Raw genomic sequence first — 10,621 nt, forward strand, 5'->3', positions numbered from 1 at the left:
TTCTAAAAACGAGAGACCTGATGGGCAAAGAGCAGTGGATGGAAGTTAACCTGTGTACATTTATCTCATGGTAAAGTCAGGAAACCCCAGGTTAGTAAATTGATTTTGAAAGGCCGAGCACTTTGAATACAATTCAAGTCAGGAAGATGTTCTTAGAGTAGTTCCTATTGCTATTTACCTCCACCGTCCTTTCAAAGTTGAAAGAAATTTAAATAATCAGTAGAAACTATAAGTTTACACTTATAAATTATTGAGGTGATTGACAGCTCAGGCTCAGTGGGGAGGGTTGGAGAGACGGACCTGATGCTTTGAGCTCCCCTACCTGTGAAATATGTGCAATAATACCTCTTTCATGGGGTTGTTATAGGCATTAAGATAATGTAGGTAAAATCATTTAACACTAGTGACCAGCACAAGGTGACCATTCAATCATTTTTAATGTGATTATCAGACCACTCAGCTATATATTATCTTTTGTGAGGGAGAAAGCTAAAGTGTTAACCAAGTTCGTCCAGTCAGAATGGAGTGCATGAGATTCAAACCTAGTTCTTCTGGTGCCAGAGCCTGTCATCTTTTCTTGTTTCCCCCTACCCTTTCCTTTTAACGTTTGGGAACATTAAATGTTTTCTCTCACCTTTGTTAACTACTTTATAGGTTAGACTCTCTCTCTCAATCTGCACTTTTTTAGTGACACCTGGTGGGAGTGGGGTGGAGAGAAGGGTATGAAGATAAATAAGGCAAAGAGTCTGTCCTTGAAGGGTCCATGGTCAGGCTAGTGGGCACGGTGCTATGTAGACAGGTAATTAAAATAAAACATGATAAGCACCAAGATAAACTATAAATAGAGTGCCATGGCCGCCCAGGAGTGAGAGAAACTATCTCTTGGAAAGCTGGGAAAGGCTTCACAAGAAGTGGTGTTCCTATTGGATCCTGAAGAATAAACCAATATTGGTCAGGTACAAATCAGAGGACAGGTGTTCCCGATGGCAATGACACAATGCAAAGGCCAGGGTGGCAGCAGAAGCACAATGTTTCAGAGCAAGAGCAGCTTCAAGGCTCAGGGCTTAGTGGCTTGTCTAAGGGAGTGGAAGATGAAGCTGAAAAATAGGGTAGAGCTAAACTGTCAAAGGAGTAGTTTTGTGGTGGACCAAAGAGCTTGGGCTTCATTTTTGGGTGATAGGAAACTAGCAGAAGTATTTGTCAGGGATAGAAGCACATTTAAAATATTTTTTGTCTATTTTTTGTTAACAGTTTTATTGAGATATAATTCATATACCATGCAATTCGCCTATTTAGAGTGTAAAATGCAATAGTTTTTAAATATACTCACTGAGTTCTTCAACCATCCCACAATCAATTGTAGAACATTTTCATCAGTCCCAAAAGAAACTTCATACCTTTTAGCACTAACATCTACCCTGGTCCCCCACATTCTGCCTTCTTAACCCTAGGCAACCACAGATCTACTTTTTGTGTTCATAGCTTTGCCTATTCTGCATATTTTGTGTAAATGGACTCATACAATCTGTAGCATTTTGTGACTGCCTTCTTCCATTAACATAATGCTTTCAAGATCTCTCCATGTTGCTGAATAATATTCTATTATATGGGTATACTACACTTTATTTACTCATTCGCCAGGTAATAGACATTTGGGTTATTTCTACCTTTTGGCCATTACGAACATGCTGCCTTGAACGTTCGTGTACAAGTTTTAGTGTGAACTTATGTTTTCATTTTTCTTGGGTATATACCTGGAGTAAAATATGTAGGTCAAATGGTAACTCGATGTTTAACCTTTTGAACCTTTTCCAAAGCAGCTGGACTATTTCACATTCCCAGTAATGTATAATGTTCCAGTTTCTCCACATCCTTGCCAACACTTGTTATCAGTCAGGCTTATTTTTCTGGAGGGTTACTGGGGTAGCAATTTGAAAGATAGGCATAGGGAGAGATGCATTAGAACGACTTTGCAATGGTCCACATGAAAGATGATGGCAGAATTGGCTGCTTATCTAGCTAATGTTGTTATCAATTCTAAGAACTTCTTGACTTAGTCTCATGAATTTACAAGTGGAGAAATAAACATTGTACTGTGACGAAGTGTCTTCTGCCCTTATATGGGTGGCAATGTGTGCCTTTAGGGCCTTTTAAGATGCAGGAATGGTTTTCAATCCAAGAAGAAATATAGTTTTGGTGTTTAGTGTTATTAGTCTGCCAGATAAGATGGTTAGGGTGAGAACTTTCCTGGTTCAGCTATGTGACCAGGGATTACCTTGCCTTATTTTCACAGGGAGGGGATCAAAGTAGACAGCAAGCTTCTTTGGGCAGAGAGTGAGATGAGATAGCAATCATCAACACTTGGGAGAGCAGGAGGTGGAGCTCCCTCTGATGAGGCGGAATCCAATGGATAAAATTCCTGGCCACTTTAGATGAGATTCCAAATCAGGAGCACCTCCACATACATATCGCTCAGGGAAGGAAGGCACTGTCTGAGAATTTGAAGAAACTCACTTTCCACTTCAGCCCTTGCTGCCTCACCAGTATTCTTTGAGGCTCTGAGTCTGTCCTGATCTCTCCTCTGTGCAGTGGCCACAGGCGATTTTCTGCTTTTCCATGAGGGACAAAGCTCACCTACAGACTCCTTTCTCCATGCATAGCAGAGGCTTGAGAGACTTTTAGTAGCACCACTAAGTCTCAGCTGAGAATTCATTCACTCAACAAACACTGATCCCCAACCATGTGTTGAGCTCTGTGCTAAGTATTAGGAGTGCACAGAACAGGACAAAGCTCCTTCTCTCAGAGAACTTTCATTTCAGGCAGAACCTCTGTAAAGGGAAAGTATGCGTGAGCATCTGTGAATGTGTGTGAGGATGTGCAGTCTCAGACTTTGAATAGGGTGTAGTCAGTTGCCCTTGAGTTAGTTAGAACTGCACTCTTGATAAACAGTACTCTTATCAACATCAAAAGGTAGAGAGCAGACTTGCCTCTCCTGAAATAAAACACAAGGGAGTGTATGCTAGTGTGTGTGTGTTTCCTCCAGACATGAAAATCCAGAGTCTAAAGCCCACCCCTGCCCCCGCCACCAAACATCTACTCTGCTATAGGACAAAGGGAACAGAAATTGTGGGTCAGCAAAACCTGAAGTTTATACAAATAAAACACACACCAATGCAATAAAGTCTTTGTGTAAGACAAAGACTTCCCTTTAGAAGCAGGAGGTAGAAAGTGCAGGGCATCACACGAAAAACAAAAAAGCGATGCTTCTCTCCCAATTATTGTGCACTCTCAGCTGTATTTTGTTGACCTCGCTGATTTCAATCAGCTTTCAGCACATCCAGCCTTCTCCTGCTATGAATCAAAACCTGGAGGGCTCTCTGTTCCCCGTGCTCAGAAAAAAACCCTTTGATAACGTTGTTATGGATGCAAGGCAGAGCAGGCTGGGCTGGGTGGCTTTCTTAGACTGGCATTACATATTTATGATGCAAACCAGTGAAGAAGCAAGGACTGAGCCCAGGGTCTGGAGAGGGGCCAGGTCAGAGCCCTGGTTGGGTGGGGTTTGACTTAGGGAGACTTGGACAGTTGCCCTGTTTGTCTTACCTGTGGAAACTAAAGGACATGCTGGGAAGATGTGACACCAGGCTTCATATGAGGAGCTTGTCACTGTGAAGCTCTGTCATTATCTCTGGGCTCCTGGATGGATTGGCTTTTCTTGGAGGAAAGTGAGTGGACTGATGATTATGAACATTATGTCTCTTTGGTAGAAAATAATCTCCATGGTGGCAGGGTGATTTTTTAAAAATCTTTTCTCTGCTGTGTTCACTGGGCTGTTCTGATGTCTAGAAATGTGCCTGCTACACAGTAGGTATTCAGTATATGTTTTTAGAATAAATAAATGCTAGGCACCCTCTTGTTTTAGAGGTGCTCTGTTAGGGGTGCTTAGAGTGTGAAGCCATCTCTTCTTGGTTCTGTTGAAATCAGGAACTACTCTGAACTCCAGGCAGCTATAGTGACTGGTTGCTGGGGGTGAGAGTGATGATTGTGAGCCTGGAACACAGGTGGTAGAGGAGAATCAGGTGGTTCAATTACCTTGTACTAAAAAATACAGATGCTCATATACACATCACCTCATAACCCTCAACTGTTTCCAAGGGAAGGAATGGAACATGCCCCCCTTATTTTTTCTTATGACTAAGCTCCCAGGCAAGCTTTTTACAAATGCCTTTTCTTCTTCAAAACTATCCATAACATTTATTTATTCCTATTTAGATGCTGGCTATTTGTGGAAATCTTGGTTTTAATCTCTAATATATCAGATTCTTCATCTGCAAAATGGGGTTCATAAAATTGCTCTCATAAAGGAGATGAGAAGAATTAATGAGTAAATGTATATAAAGACATGTGCTGTGAATGCTGCTATCACCACTCCCATGGCTACAGCCACTACACTAAAAATGAGTAGGCTTGTAGATACTGAGTCTAGATAAAGGGTGAATCTGAGTCTAGAATCATGCTTTGTGTTTCAGGCCTGAGGCCTGAAGAAGAAAGTGAAAGGAGGAGATAGTCATTGCTCATGGATGGGGCCATAACATTTTTCTGAGCTGAGCTGGCACCTTCTGTAACAGAGAGGTTCCCTACCAATCCCTTCTTCAGGCCCAGACTAAATGGGATCCACTACCTTTGTGTCTCCCTAGGTGGTAGTGCCCATAGTCTAGACTGTTCTAAGTATTCTTCAGTGAAACTACTTTCTTCTCCTTGCAAACCAGGTCTTACCACATTAGTGCTTCTTTGACTTTTGTAGGGACCCCTTGTATCTGAAGCCACAAAGTCCCTTTGCCACTTTCTGTACATAGGGTGGCCATATATTTCAAATTAGAAGCTGTATCACACAATCTAATGGAGGATTTGGGGTTGCTTTCAGGGGGGAAGTCAGTCTAAGAGCCTTGTGGAGAGGCAGTAGAATGAGGTGGTTAAAGATTCAGGCTATGCTGGGCAGTGGTCTAGCAGGCAGATGGTGGAGTTAGATTGCCTAGGTTCACATTCCCACTCAGTCCTCACCAGCTGTGTGATGTGGGAGATGTTATAAAATATCTCAGTGGGTTAGATTTCTAGTCTAGAAAACAGGATGATGATTCATTCAAAAATATTAATTGATCACTTCTGTGTGCCAGGCACTGTTAATAATAGCATCTAGTCATGGGTAGTTGCAAGGATTAGATGAGATAATGAACTTAGAATTTGTTCATAGAGAGCATGAAACAAATATTAGCTATTGTTATTATTTCATATGGTTTAAATGCCAAAATTTTGAAACTTCTAGTATTTGTCATTGGTTCTCTTTTGTTAAAGAGAATATTAAGAATTGGAATTGTTCAGAAAATCTAAGCTATCTGATCAGTGGATCTGTCTACAATATATTTTTTTGGCACCCAGCACCTTGGAGATACTCAATAATTACTTATGGCTTGGGTCTCCCATTGTTCTATCTCTAATATACTCCTAAGTACTCTCTACCAAGTCATCACCTCTGCATTTTTTAGGTAAAACCTCATTATTTTAGCTGTAGTATTGACACCACCACCTTGTAGGTAGGCTGTACTGAAATCTCACCATTTTCAAAATTCTTTCGAGATACAGTACCACATTTTCTCCAATAGCTGGGGGCCCATGCCTGCTGGGGATGTGTCTAAAAGTGATGCTAAATCCCTGTGACCTTACATAACCATGTTCTGTTTCAAATTTAGGAAGGTGGTAATCTAACCTGTGTCACTGACCATAGTATCAGAAGAGTTGTTAAGAACTCACCCAGCCACCCACCCACTGTAGACAGAAACATTGTACTGGACTCAGAATGACATTGGAGATAAAAAGGTAAGAATTCAATTCCAGGTCTACCACTTAACATGAAAAAGGCCAAGTAGATGACTGACTTCAATTTTCTCTGAGAGGAAATGGGGCAACAATATATATTCCAAAGAGATGCATGAGGGTGACGTGTCTATATATGTGAACACCTCAATAAATACAAGTGTGGCCAAAAGTAGGTTTACAGTTGTTCATGTGGAAAAAGACATGCAGGTTATGATTATTACAATAGCTTTTTTAACTCAAAAGAATGTTACAACTATAAACCTATTTTTGCCCACCCCAGTATTACTTCACTTTCTTCTCTTCACCTCCACCCTGCCCACCACACCACCTTCCCTGTGTGCCCTCCAGTGTTCTCTGGGCTTGATCATTATCCTCCTTCGTGCCCTGAGTTGTTGTGGGGTGTGTGTGTGTTAGTGGATGGGAGTGGGAGAGATGACATGGAGCCTGGCTCCTTCTCTGATCTGTCCTGCAGGAGGAACCGGGCACAGCAGCCCCACATGGTTCACATAATACCCTGAGTAAAACACAAACAAAGCAGAGGTTGTTCTGCTTGTCAGCCTCCGAGACCATATGGAGCTGAGACATGATTGTATTACCTCTGCTATACTGCAGTTGAGCTAAACAGAAAAGCCATAATAAACTATTCTGGGGAGGTCCCTGAGCTCCACACACAGAGCACAAACAGATAAACAAGAGGGTGGCTTTTTTCTTTAAAGAAAGGAGCACCAGAGAAAAACAAGGGCAAGAGAGTAGGGGAAAATGAAGGCAAATCGAAAAGGAAAGAAAGAGAAGGAGAGGAAGAGGAGAGAGAGCTATGGTACAGAACAACTTCAGTGTAATTGGACGACTAGGGCTTTGCTTCTGAAAGGGTTCATGCCATTGGGGACTCTGTGGTTTCATCTGGGTAGATGGTAAAATCTGGTAATAATTTTGGCTTCTCCATGGTATATGTCTATGTTTGTGGGGGAATTCAAACATTCATATTAAAGGGAAGATGCAAAATAACATTCAGGAATATTTGGAGCAGCTTTAAATTTCCTCATAACATCCCTCTCTTCTTCCCCTCTTCTTGCGCAGCTCAACCTCATGACTCCAGCCAAACAAGTTGAAAAGACTTTATCTTCTGACACTGACCAGAGCTTTTTCTCCTCTTCACATGGTTGGGACTAAGTGCTCAGAGAGTCTGTGTGTATATGTGAGAGTACAGGGAGTGAGAGGAAGTGGTTATAGAGATATGTGGTTCAGATAGAAGCTACATTGCCCCTCAGTTTGGGCAGGCTCTATTCCCCCCCAGACTGAGGAGGGGAAGTGGAGAAAATAAACAAATCAGGGAGGGAAAAAAAAAACCCATAGCCACCAGATGTTGCTTTTGAACAAAACCTTACAGTAGGAAAGAAGGATTCCTGAAGTGGCAACAAACTCATGTGGAAATGTCTGCGAGGTTAAAAATAATTCGCTGTTTGCATGCTGTTTATTCCAGGTGTGAAGAGCAAATCCCAACACTTTGATAAGTGTCATCTATTTGGAAAGTGTGTGCAAGTGTAGGGTTCAAAAGCAATGTAACCAGGCTCTCTGCTTTTCCTGTTTGACCGACAGCTGCCTCTCCCTGCGCAGTGCCAGCCTCAACCCTGAGACATGATGGTGAAGGTCAGAGTGAACTGATTTGGCTGTATGGAGAGTCTGGTCACCAGGTCTGCTTTTAATTCTGGCAAAGTGGATGTTGTCATCATCAATGACCTCTTCATTGACCTTAACTACATGGTCTACATGTTCCAGTATGATTATACTCATGGCAGTTTTAAAGGCACAATCAAGGCTGAGAACGGGAAGTTTGTCATCAATGCAAAGTCCATCTCTATCTTTCAGGAGCGAGATCCTGCCAACATCAAACAGGGTGATGATGGTGCTGAATGTGTTGTGGAGTCCGCTGGTGTCTTCACTGTCCTGGAGAAGGTGGGCTCACCTGAAGGGCAGAGCCAAGAGGGTCATCATCTCTACCCATTCTGTGGATGCCCCCATGTTTGTGATGGGTGTGAACCATGACAAGTATGACAACTCCCTCAAATAGTCAGCAATGCCACCTACATCACCAGCTGCTTGGCCCCCCTGGCATCACGGAGGGAGTCACGACTACAGCCCATGCCATCACTACCACCCAGAAGACTGTGGAGGACCCTTCTGGGAAGCTGTGGTGTGATGGATGAAGGGCTATTCAGAACGTCATCCCTGCTCCTACTGGTGCTGCCAAGGCTGTGGGCAAGGTCATCCCTGACTTGAATGGGAAGTTCACTGGCATGGCCTTCTGTGTCCCTACCCTCAATGTGTCAGTTGTGGATCTGACCTGCCACTTGGAGAAAGCTACCAAATACAATGACATCGAGAAGGTAGTGAAGCAGGGTTTCAGAGGGCTCTCTTCAAAGGGCATCCTGGGCTATACTGGAGACGAGATTGATTCCTGCAACTTTAACAGTGACACTTACTCTTCCACCTTCGATGCTGGGGCTGGCATTGCCCTCAATGACCACTTTATCAAGCTCATTTTCTGGTATGACGACGAATTTGGTTACAGCAACAGGGTAGTAGATATTATGGTCCACAGGGCCTCCAGGGGTAAGAGCCCCTGGACCACAAGCCCCAGCGAAGAAGAGAGGCCCTCAGCTGCTGAAGAGTGATTGCCCTAAATCAATCTCCTAATACACTGAGAATCTCCTGACCTCCATGGTTTCCATCCCAGACCCTTTGAAGAAGGTGAGGGGCTTAGGAAGCCCTACCTCATCATGCACCATCAATAAAGTTCACTGTATGCAACCAAAAAAAAGGAAGGAAGGAAGGAAGGGAGAAAGAAAAAAGAAATGCAACCATTAATAGTAAGTACCATATAGCAACTTCCACCTGCTCAGACTTCATAGCTACTGTTTAGAATGCTTGACTAATAGAAACCATGTAGTATGGCAAATAAAGTGTGGGGTTTTGATGTGGAGTTTTAAACTTTGGTTCAAGTATGAGGCCTGACACCTGATGTGATACCTTTGGATATCCAGTATAGGAAGATGGCAAAAGCCAAGTTCTGCACCTGATTTCCAGGAAAAATTCAGATTGGAATGGCAGGATGAATGAATGTGGGGAGAAAAGAACTAATCGATATAAATGTTTTGAAAATTATTGCTAGATGACTGATCAGTTGGAACATTTGTGGAGGGAGAGAGAAGAGTAATTGGTTCACATAAAACAGTAAATATACTTTTTTAAAATCAAGCAATTATAAACTCCAGGAAAAACAATGTATATGAAATGACACAAAATTATGGTAAATTTTGGTATAATTTTGTGTCACTACCTGGTTTAGCAGTGAACAATACTAATGAGGAGGAGCAGAGTTTGCCACACCAAAATAGGCGTCTTTTGGGATATTGATTATTTTAAGCAGCTTATTTTTAAGAAAAAAAGTGATTCAGAAAGAACCTTTTATCTTCTCCCCAGCTGTCCAAAAGAGTTTAGATAGAGGACATGCTCCAGGAATGGAGCTACTATAGTAGACAACCATATAGTAGACAATAGTTTAATACAAACTGCTGTAATAGACAGGGAGGAGCCTAGTAAAGACCCATTTGATTAAAGTCTTCTCGGTGTCCAGTCATTAAAGATGGCCCAGCAAACATTTATTTACCAAACATTTACATCTATCTCTATATGAATTGCCTTTCTATCCTTTTAAGTCCTAAACCTGTACCCTCCTCCTACCTTCCTTCTCCTTAGCTCAAGATGGTATTTAAGTCTTAAATGCCCCATCTGCCCTCTGGTCCCATATTCTTATGGAACCCCCATATGTATGTATGTCATTAATTTGGTTATTTTTTCCTATTAGTCAGTCTCACGTCAATTTGATTATTAGACCAGCCAGAAGAACTTCGAGGGAAAAAAGGGGAAATTTCCCACTCATCCACACTTACATACTTATTATAGTTTAAATATAGACTATTAATTTAACCCCCGAATGTGATATAATTACACTGGAAGTGTAGGGAAGAGATAGTAGGAAGAAAGTGGCAGTGTGTTAGCAAAATCCTCAAATATAATAATAGGGATTATTAGAAACTATCTAAAACTGACGACTCAAGAAACAGCACCATGACTATGTTATTTAAAATTAGAGCAAAAGCCAGTAAAAACTACTAAGAGTTGAGAGAGGTTACCTCTATGGGACTGAAGAGGTGAGGAGGGTAAATCAGGGGGTTGCTATTGTTCGATGAGTCTTTTACTACTTTTTTTTAAACTATGGAAACAGATTACTTGGATAAATAACTTAAAAAGATAATATATTTAAAGTGCTCAGCATGGTTCTTGGCAATTAAGTGTATAGAGAGTGTGAGCCATCATTATAGAACTGGAATGGATATGAAAGGTTTATCTCCTCTATTCTCTTGCCCTTAGCCAACATGGTACCTAAACTCCCCCACAGGGTGGGCCATTTCACAATGTAAATCTGGTGACTCTGCCAGTACCAACTATCTGTGTTACACTGGCTAAGACGCTCTCCCGTAGTCCATACTGACCTCAGCAATGTAAAAAAATATCAGGGTCTATCCTAGATACAATTACCAAATAGGGAACTTCAAAAAAATTTTAAGTATAATTTATAGATTACACTATTACAGTTGTCTCATTTTTTTCTAGCCTCCCCCTCTGCCCTGCACTCTGAGAACCCTGCCTGTGATCTCCATTTCTGTGATTCTGTTCCTGTTCTAGTTGT

The 10,621-nt window shown here is 41.8% G+C and overlaps 1 pseudogene; it reads left to right on the top strand.

Moving 5' to 3' along the window:
* Positions 1 to 7,542: 7,542 nt before the first annotated feature.
* On the top strand, positions 7,543 to 8,543 carry LOC112314236 (glyceraldehyde-3-phosphate dehydrogenase-like; annotated as a pseudogene).
* The last annotated feature ends 2,078 nt before the right edge of the window (positions 8,544 to 10,621 follow it).

This window comes from Desmodus rotundus, chromosome 5 (genome assembly GCF_022682495.2).
Source record: "Desmodus rotundus isolate HL8 chromosome 5, HLdesRot8A.1, whole genome shotgun sequence".
Classification (NCBI taxonomy): Eukaryota; Metazoa; Chordata; class Mammalia; order Chiroptera; family Phyllostomidae; genus Desmodus; species Desmodus rotundus.